Source organism: Zea mays, chromosome 5, assembly GCF_902167145.1.
Source record: "Zea mays cultivar B73 chromosome 5, Zm-B73-REFERENCE-NAM-5.0, whole genome shotgun sequence".
Lineage (NCBI taxonomy): Eukaryota > Viridiplantae > Streptophyta > Magnoliopsida > Poales > Poaceae > Zea > Zea mays.
In genome coordinates this window covers 112,754,033-112,764,794 of record NC_050100.1, presented here as the reverse complement: position 1 = coordinate 112,764,794, position 10,762 = coordinate 112,754,033, and positions in this window count along the sequence as shown.

Genomic DNA, 10,762 nt, shown 5'->3' with positions numbered 1-10,762 from the left:
AAGCAAATGGCACAAGCAGCGTATCAAATGTGGTTGGTGTGACTTCTTATTTATACGCTCGACATGCCCCAAATTGGGGGGCCCCGTTCGTCATTGATCGTTGCTATTCTAGCAAAGGGAAGGTGTTTTTTCGGACCTTCGGCTTAAGGCCTTCGTCCATGTCAAAGTGTGAATTCGTTATTTTAAACAAATTAATACTGCGAGGGGCTACTGTTGGGGGCCTTCGTCCTTCGAAGGTCCTCAAAAACATGATTTAACAATGTTTTCGAAGTATGACATATGAACAGGTACCTTCGGTCTCGGGTTAAAAGCATATACGGTATGGAAAGCAGGATTGGAACGAAGGATTGATCCAGCGCCGAAGCTGCACACGAGGAAGCTTCGGCTCAGTAGTAGAAAGAGGAACCGACTTAAGGAGGAAAAGGGTATCTAGTCCTCGATAGTTTGTTCTTAAGTCAATAGTAAATATGAAGGGCATGAATGTAATTTTACACAGGTTGCGTCCTGTGCCTAAATAGATGAACAGTACCCCCGTACTGTTCACGCTGACTTGTACTTGCTTGTGCGTCACGCTTGTACTTTTATTTTCTATCAAGCCGTAGGTACATTTGTAATTCAATATTGTTTCCGTCTTTCTAGGATAATATAATGAGAATGAATCAATAATGTTATATGATTGTTTATGTTCGTTTATGTTGTCTCTTATATGTTATGTACTTCTTCCTTTATTATCATATACCGCGATGATGAAGGTATGTCCTTCATGACCTTCGTCTGAAGATCATTATATCCTAAGGGAAATAATGCTTCGAAGGACGAAGGGCTTTAACCTTTAACATTCTGTGTTGCCTTGTTCTTATTTCATAGCATTTGAGAACAAATCCCCAACAATAGGATAACATTATTAATATATGTTTGGATCTTTTGAGATAGGATGGATTATATGGTGTAGGTAGGTCATAATTTATGTTAGGTTAAACAGAGTGGTTATGCAACCATCAGATGGTTAAGGTAGTTGCATAAGACCGAGTTGGTGTGTCGTTCTTAATCTAGTGCGGAGTGAATTAAGTTAAAACATATTTTATAGGAATAGAGTCTAATCCATTTTATCAGTATTAACTTTCCTATTAAGCAACTTACATTAGATTAGCTCAACTTGAGGTTAGCCTTCGTTAGGTTAGATTAATCTGTCATATTAGATCAGATCTAAGTTATATTCGTGTGACTAGATTAGACTAGATAAAATCTCATTATTTTGGATTAGATCCTAGTTGTTACTTTAGGATGAGATAAGTAAAGCTGTTAGGATAAGATGATTCCTTCAAGATAAGATGAATCCATTAAGATAAGAGGGAGTCTTTTAAGATAAGATGGATCTATTAGGCTTGATATATTCTAGTGGGGGTATTCTTAGTTGGTCTAGTTTATCTTATAAACAATTTATGAGGATAAGGTAATTTTTTAACATAAGACGAACCTATTATGGTAAGATAGATTTTTTTTACCTCAACTTAAAGGATTCTATCTAAAATAGATACACTTTAATGGAGGATAATCTAGGTTGTTTAGTTATCTTATGAATTTTATTTATTTATATTTATGCCTATACGTATATGTAGATATAATTGTGGACATTACTCCACAACTCATCATACTTAATCAAAGATCCAAATCAGACAAATATCATAAGAACAAGCATTCAAGCATATAGATACTTATAAAAATAGTTTTGTTTTTGTTCCTAAGATTAGGTCTCCTAATCCTAAAGGTCACTCTAGGTACAGGATTTCAAAGTGTGAAATTCACTTTTGTTTTTAGAAGTGAAAAGGGTAAGAATAATCAGAGTAAAGCGGAAATAGATGAGAAAAGATTAAGAAAAGTTTAGAAAAGAATCAGAGTAGTAAAGGTAAGTAGATAATGGTTGTCTAGTTCTATCTAGGTTTCGTCCTACAGTCAACATTCCTCTGATACCACTTCTGTCAGACCCGGGTTTTAGGGACCCGGGCGCGAACATAATCACCAGGTGTGCCGGGACCAAGTCTCACACATATGATGAATCAAGGTACAGAAACGAATTTTACAACTTTACTATATAATCGGAGTTCTGTACAAAATAAATAAAAAATTACATCGTAAGGAGACAACGATCCAACAACCTAAAGTTGACTGGGAGACGATGACCTAGACCTCTCACGAACACATCACAACATCCTCCATGCGCCTCATCCTGTGGTACCTGTTCCTGACCTGTGGGGGGTGTGAGACAGCAAGGGTGAGCTCACATATGTTCATCGCTCAACAAGTTGTGGGGAATAATGTGCATGAACTCACCAAAGGCGGGAGTTCATGTGAAGTGTAAGGCTAATCAATAATAGGGCTTAAAGCTGAGCATTGCTTTTAATAAGTTGGTCAATTTTTTATTAGCAGTTACTAAATGTAAGTAAATACCAAATCATAATAATAATAGAACAAAATTAATAATAAATCCCATGCAATGCAAATGACAAATTGAATTAGTTCCATAATTCAATCATGCGAGAGTCCTGAGCTGCTCATGGCCGCGAGCATGGCTAGTATACCAATTTTACACTCTGCAGAGGTTGTACCCTGTACCCACAAGTCGTGTATCCCATCTCGCCAGGGTTTGCAAGGCCCTTAGACACTTCCGAGGTGAATGGCTAGGGATCCACTACGAGGCCTATACAAAGTTCCACTAGCTTCAGAAAACCCGCTACAGTTTCTAGGAAGAGCAATGCAGGAATCCCCCGTCTGATCGCCATCGCAGCAAAATCAACCCGGTAACCTCCCTACACGCCTACTCCCCTACTGCCCTTGCCTCTATTAGGTAGGTAGTCCTCCACTAGCTTTCCTAGTTAGTCAGCCAAGGGCGTCCCATGTCACCCTTGTGGTGGCACGTGTTTACTGTATGGTAAATATTCATATCAAGCTAACGCGACTTGAACGGACCAAATCAGAATTAGAACGAAGAAGTTATGGATTTCCGGAGTTTTAAATGTTGGATTAAAAGAAACTAAGTGTATAACTTCTAATATATGTTTATAACAACACAAGGTTACTAGATGATAAACAATATTATTATGAATTCAACGCAACTGGAATGGATCAAAAATGAATTAAAATAATTTTTCTATGAATTAAACAATATTCTAGAATTATTTCTATATTGGAAACCATTTTCTAAATTGTTTTATTCATTTTAGGTGCTCACTGGGCTGCTGGCATAAATACCAGTAAACACAGGGTTTAGTTCACAAATTTCTGGGTCCAGGTGCAATTACTTTACCACAGGTGTGGACGGTAGGTTGAATGTATGAAAACCCAGGGTCTCTTTTGCAAGACACACTGGTCAAAGGGGTATCAGACGATCCTAGCCGTCCGATCGGTGGCACAAGGTCAGGATTAGGTTCCATATAACTCTAACTGGTAAGCAACCGGAACCGTCCAATTTCAAATCGAGGGCTACGATCGCATCGACCGAACGAGTTCCTTATCTTTAATCCTAACCACTCAATGCATTTCCCAACGGTTACGATCTATTCCCGAACCGGTATCTCGTTGATTGGATCACAAACGTTGAATAGGATCCAACGGTCATCTGCAACCCTAGTACGCTTGCACCACACCGGACGCGAACAGCGGCGGCGCCAGCCACCCTACGGTGGTGCCATTACCGGTGCACGGCCGCCTGCCGATCTGAGCACAAATCCTCAAATCCAAGGGACGGTAGACGGAGCAGAGATGAAGGCGAGCCATACAGAGGCGTTCTCACCGTCGATGGTGACGAGGATGAGGTTGTCGACGCGGTACGACAGAACAGCGGCGACGGAGGCGTGCTGATGAGAAATTCCCTTCCCCTTGCCCACCGATTTGGCCAGCTGAGACCACTGATATCAACCCCACGGCCTGGTGAAGCACCCAGGCGACCGTCGTGACCCGAGCGCCTGTGCAGACGAAGATCCCCAGCAGCGGCACCGGCGGCACCCAATCCTTGTCCACAGCAAGGATGCACAAAGTTTTGCCCGATCCACGCGGTTGTAGCCAAGAAGGGAAGGCAGTGCATTGTTTTATAATCGGGCGAAGCCCGATTCCGAGGTCAGAGGGATCCCAGCACCTGCCTCCCACCCATATCGGCGAGCAGCGCGGGATTTGTTACCATCCTGAGCTTGAGGAGAACACTGACAAACATGACCCACACGACAGTGATAGTAGGAGCGCGTGGATGGGGAACCGCGGATGACGAGGCGGGCCCATCAGTTACTGGCGCGGAGGTGGCCACAGGGCTGGCACGATGATGGTCTGTCATGGGCGTGATGAGGCAGACAGGCCGGTCTCGCTTGTCGGCGTGGAGTTGACGCGCGTGCGTGGGCCACCAGATGAGAAGATTGGGCAGGTAGGGGAAATTTGGCCCATTCGGCCATTTTCACTTTTTTCAGTTTTCTATTTCTTTCAAGTTTGAATATGGTTTAAATTAAGTTTTAAATCTGGGTTTCCAGTTTTCTAATTCCTAATAAATGCACAGTCAAAACTTCAACATGAATGCATGAATATACTTTTATTAATCTATTTATTATTTTATTTATGAAAATGATTTTAAATATTGTATTTTTTATGAAAGTAATTTCTAATATATAACTTATGTTAATTTAGACACTTCAAGGAAGTATTTATAAATACATTACTCATATAAGGGTTTTTATATAGTCTCCTAAAAGAACGTTTATTTAAAGAAAATATGCCTCTTTTAATAAGATACATAATTAAAATGACTCCTTTATTATTTCTCAACTGACTAGGGTTTTAGGAGCTAGATTCCGGGGTTTACATATGTGAAGACGTTGCGACACATCTGGTCCTCGAGAATCTTTTTGGTGAGACAGGAGAATGTTGAGCTGGCGTTTTTGAGCCCTTCGGGCATCCGCATGAAGCAGTACGTGCCAAAGGGTGTAATGAAACTTGTGCTAGCCTTGTCTTCTTTTTTCTTGTAGATTTGATGGTAACCTGAGAAGGAATCTAGAAGAGACATGACTTCGCAGCCAGCTGCAGAATCGACGATCTTGTCGATTCGTGGTAGAGGAAAGTTGTCCTTGGGCATGCTTTGTTGAGGCTAGTGAAATCAATGCACATTCGCCATTTCCCGTTTTTCTTCTAATCCATGACAACGTTGGCGAGCTAGGTGGGGTAAGCTATTGTCTCGATAAACTTTGCTTCCAATAAACGGTGCACCTTGGTCTTTGCTGCTTCTGTTTTTTCATCGGACATTTTCCTTAACCGCTGCTTCCTTGGGTGCACCGAGGGGTCGATGCCCTGGCTATGTTCTATGATGGTGCGGCTGACCCCAACTAGATCAAGAGCGAACTAGGCAAAGACGTCCTTGTTGCGGTTGAGACAGGAGAGAAGTCTTTCTTCTTCATTTGTTGAAAGGTCTTCGCTGATCAAGACGATTTGCTTGGGGGTTGTGGGATCAAGGGTGACCGTCTTGGTTCCCTCGTTGCTCTGCAGTTGGATGTTGACTTTTTTGTTTTTAGCTGGGCGAGGATTGTTGTTGTCTTCATGCTCTGCTATTAGGCAGTGAACATTGCGCTATCCTGGGACGAAGTCTCTTTCTATATTCTGTGTTGCTTGATGGTCTCCATACACTATGGTCACGCCTCAAACTTATTGATGGATCCATGCCCCATTATGGCGTTGTAAGGATAGACCATGTCGACGATGTCGAAGGTGACTTGTTCGCTTCGTGCATTGGGTGCCGCGCTGAAGGATAGCGGTAGTTCTATTTTGTCGATGGGAAAGGTGCCTTTGCCTCCAAAACCATATAGAGGATTGTCTGCGGGCTTGAGGAGGCTGTGGCTGATGCCCATGCGATCGAAGGCGTGCTGGAAGATGATGTCAGCCAGGCTGCCATTGTCGACCATTACTTTATGTAGATCCCAGCCTGCCACACGACAGTTGATCACCAAGGCATCTGCATGTGGCGTGCTGTGTAGGTCGACATCTCTTGCGTCGAAGGTGACTTGTACATGAGACCATTTTGTTTGAACCACTGGGCCAGTGAGGGTACGTGGTTGACACTACGATAGTGATCCTTCTTCTACCGTTTGGTGTCGAAGCCTGCACTTGACCCTCTAGTAATCATGTGGATGACCCCGTGGAAAGGCTGTTCGGCGAAGTCCTCTTGTTTGGGTGCTGGTGGAGGTGGAGAATTTTGGTGATGTGGTGGTGGAGTGAGGACTTGGATCTCTTGTTGTTGGTGGTACATATGATTATGCTGGTGAAGGATTGGTTTATTATGAAATTGTTGTTGGTGGTACTGCTCGGGATGGTAAGTATGCACGACAACTTGTTGGTTGTCGGCTGGCTAATTTCCGGCCATTCTATCTTTGGTGGCCTTGGTTTTAGGGCAATCCCTGGTGGGGTGTGCGCAGTCTTCGCCGTGGAAGAGGCAGTAGAACCTTCACAGCTGCGGAGCCCAGCCTCTGCCTCTTCCTCTGGTGTTGGCGCCGCGACTCTGTTGTGGGGATACTTCCAACGAGCTATGTCTCCGGTGGGGTGTTAGTTGGCAATGGTGTTAACTTGTTGCTGGTTGCGGTTTGGCCTGCCGGATTCGGACTGTGCTGGTCTAACCCATGTTCAGTTGGACTGCGAAGTGTCCTTGGGTTTCCTCTCAGATTCTATCTTGCGCTGATGTAGCTCTTCGTACCTGGCGTACTTTTCAAATAATTGATACAACTCTTGCAAGTTTTTGGGTGGGTCTCTTATGTAGTGGCTGTATAAGACACCAGCGCGGAGACCGCCGATTGCATAGTGGATGGCTATGTAGTCATCAATAGATGGCAATTGTGACTTGAGCAGGAGGAACTTTTTGTAGTACTCTTGAAGGGTTTCTTTCTCCTGTTGTCTGCAGAGTGATAATTCAGCCAAGGCATCTGTGTCCGGCCTATACCCTTGGAAATTCAACAAGAACTTGTCGCGAAGACCTCTCCATGACTTGATTGATAGTGGCGGCAGTTTGGTGTACCATGTCAGGGCTGGGCCCTCGAGTGCGATGATGAAAGATTTGGCCATGGTGGCATCGTCCCCTCCGGATGATGCAACCGCAACCTGGTACCTCATGATGTACTAGTCTGGGTCTGTGCTGCCGATGTACTTAGGGTAAGTACCTGCTCTAAAATTGCTAGGCCAAGGTGAGGCCTAATGCTGTGGTGCAAGTGGGCTTTGCTCGTCGAAGTAATTAATCCCCTGGAAAGTGGCTGCAGCGATGAGAGGGCCTCGCCTTGCATATCTGTGATTTGTTGCTCTAGCTCTCGGGCCTTTTGTTCCTCATCCAGTTCATTTACCTGACTTTGGCTTTCATGTTGATGCGCTGGCGCTTGGCTACGAGTATTTCTTTTTGCTTTTGTAGATGATTGTTCTTGATGCGCAGGGCTCGCATCTTGAGTTGGTCTTCGACTGAAATGCATATGGTTTCGTCGTCTTCGACAGTGCCTTCGTCTTCTAGGTGGATGAAGCCTGGTGGGGGTGCCTGAGGTACCCCCTCGGAGGTGTAGGTGCATGCGGTGCCCTCCAGCGCAGGCAACTTGTCTTGGTGTTGCCTTTTGCTGTTGTTTGCTTCATCGTCGAAGGCCTCCTGAGGGATGGCGTCTGCATGGGAGCCTTGCCTTTCTTTTCAGCCAGAAGGGCCGCCTTCTCTGCATCATCGATGGAAGCGGCGACCTTCGAATTTGCTCTCTTGGGGGCCATCGGGGGAATGTTTTGGCATAGCATGAATGGTGGACGCCAAATATTGGAACTCACTAACTCGCGGTCATCCAAGCTCAAATAGTGGAAGAACGGGAAACAGTTTGATGCCAATAAACACAATGTATTAGGGCAACAATGTTTTTTTCTATCTCCTATAATGGTGCAGTACAGGGATATTTATAGGTAACCGAGGGTCAGCTCTGCCCCGCCAAAGATGATTATACCCTTAGTTACCTATGTTATCCCCGGAATATTCCCCGTTGGGGGGTTATCGTGGGTCACTACAACGTAATTTGTTACAAACATGGGCTGACCCACTAACAGCTCTGCCCGCATGGAGGCCTACGAGCGGGATCCTATAGCATGGGCCAACTATACACGGGCCCCTTATTACAATTAGTGGCAGGTTACAATGCATGGTCTTCGTAGTCCTAAATGTTCAGTCTTCGGAGTCCTTGATGTTCTTTGCCCTAGCGTGTCCATGCGGAGGTAGTACCAGACTCTTCGCTTGCGCGTTCTCCCCATGCACTTTGTAATGTAGCTCACTCTTCAGGCCTTCGGGGTCTCCAATCTTGAATCCTCTGACACTAGCCTCTCGAGCGAGGGGGCGTTGCGACTTTGCCCCAACAATTTGGAACCACATCAATTTCTATAAATCAATTTCTTAAAAACTGGGTAGTTCTAAACAGACCCTTAGTAGCCACACTCCCTTTTTTGATTTGACAGCCATGTCGTTTTCTAGTAGAAGATGCGTGCGTATTAGCGTCATTTAAATAAGATATGCCAACAAGATTCCAGGTTTACATTATCACAAAGGAGTAGCACTAGATAGGATCAAGGAAAAGACCACTACATAAAGTTAGATACTCTAGAGAGATCTTTGGCCTGTTCAGGGTCTATCAAATTTTGAAGTGAGACAACATAACACTCAAAAGAATGCCATATCATCGTGCGAACACAAGGTTGATTTATCACTTTTGGTTCGGGTTGATGATGATTGATTGTCAACGGGTAGCATCTCGAGTTGAGTCATGGACTAAACAAGTTGTGACTTATTATGTTGTGCACCATGTCCCTCGGTTTGTGGTGTGCAGGTGTGGAGCACATGGACGGTGGTCGATGGTGTTGGCTTCGATTCGAGGCCAAACACTTGGGGTTGTACCACCTAGCGGTGTCTCTGCAATGGTGCGGACAGTCCACGGCATGGGGCTAGACGGTCCGCGACCCTGCTACATGGGCGGGTCTCCTCTGCCGGACGGTCCGCGCTCTAGGGCTAGACGGTCTGCGCACGCAGAGGGTCGAAGAACCATATATCTCGCCTCCTAGGAGGGACCTCGTCCGAGAGGAGAGTTCTAGGCAGTGCCCCAAGATCGGCATACCACCCGGGACATCCCTAGACGGCGTAGAGTTGAAGAGGGATGAAAATGAAGGTTGAGAAACCCTAAACTAGATCTAAATTATGCCTACTCTTAATGTGATGAAGAACGAGATAAATAAAATAGATTGAATGACTGGTCGATTGGTGATGCGCGCAATCGGCCTTACACCTTCATATATATAGGGGGAGGTCTGGACCCGTTCCTAGGCGTCTCCCAACAAACTCTGCGTATTTAGATGCATAAACATATGCATAGAAAAGGGAGATATCTCTCTAATCTGATCTAATTGCGAACTATCTGGGCTAACCCGCTGACCGTCCGAGGCGTGGACCATTCAGGCCACATGGCCGGACAGTCCGGCCTTCCTAGGTGCCGCATATGGTGCTTAACACATGCCCCCTGTATTTTGGGGAAGCTAAGCGAACCAAAAACACCTCATACAGGTTGTTATCAACTCGATGTGAGAACATCAGTTTTATAAGCATCTTGCCAAACACTGGGATGATATAGTTTCAGAAAACAACCATTCAATGTCTTAGGTAACTCATCACCCTGCAAAGTCGGAAGCATGTATGCATTACCAAAGATTACATGTGTCACTCAATAAGGCCATTCCTAGCTTGGTGACTATTTGCCAAACTTCCGATCCCTACTCCTTAGTGGCAAGACTATCTTCCAAACTATGTCTCTAACTTGAAATGATTTAGCCTCTACCTTCTTGTTGTAGGCCTTGGCAACCATGATCTTGTCTTTCTCGATCTTCTTTAGAGCCATTAGCCTCTTGTCGGTCACCTCATCAATATTGTCCATCATCAGATCATAATAGTCACAAATAGCTAGATCATTTTGCTTGGCGATCCTGATAGCATTTAGGCTTACCTCCACATGCTAAACAACTTCCTACCCATAAACAAGCTCAAAAGGAGATACTTTAGTAGCATAGTGTTTAGATATTCTATGATCCCATAAAGCCTTAGACAAAACCTTGTGCCAGTTTCTAGGATGATCATCAATCTACTCAACCTGACCATTGGCCTCAGCATAGTATGGAGACAAATTGAGCAACTTAATCTTATATGATTCAGCAAACTCATGTACCTCGTTTGACATGAAAGAAGTCCCATGGTCTGTAGTAAAAGTCCAAGGAATGTCAAATCTATGAATAATGTGCTTAGTTACAAACTCAACTACTTTCCTATGTGTCATATTTTTTAGAGCACGACATCTGTTCACTTGGTGAAATAATATGTGGCAACAAGCACAAACCGATGCCCTTTCATTTATGAAAGATGAAAGTCTCCTACAAAGTCTAAACCCCATCCCATAAAGGGCCATTGTTTGATGATAGTATGAAGTTCAGTGACAGGAATTAATTGTAGATCACCAAACTTCTCACACACTTAACAACCCTTGTAGTACTTAAAGCAATCAACTATCATATCAAGCCAATAGAAGCCAACTCTCCTCAAAAGCCACATCATCTTTGGAGCCAATTGATGAATACCACAAATTCCTTCATGTACTTCAGCCATAGCTAATGTAGCATCATCGGGGCCTAAGCACTTAAGCAAGACATCACTAGGAGTTTGACGATAAAGTCCATCATTAATTAGAACATGCTTGAA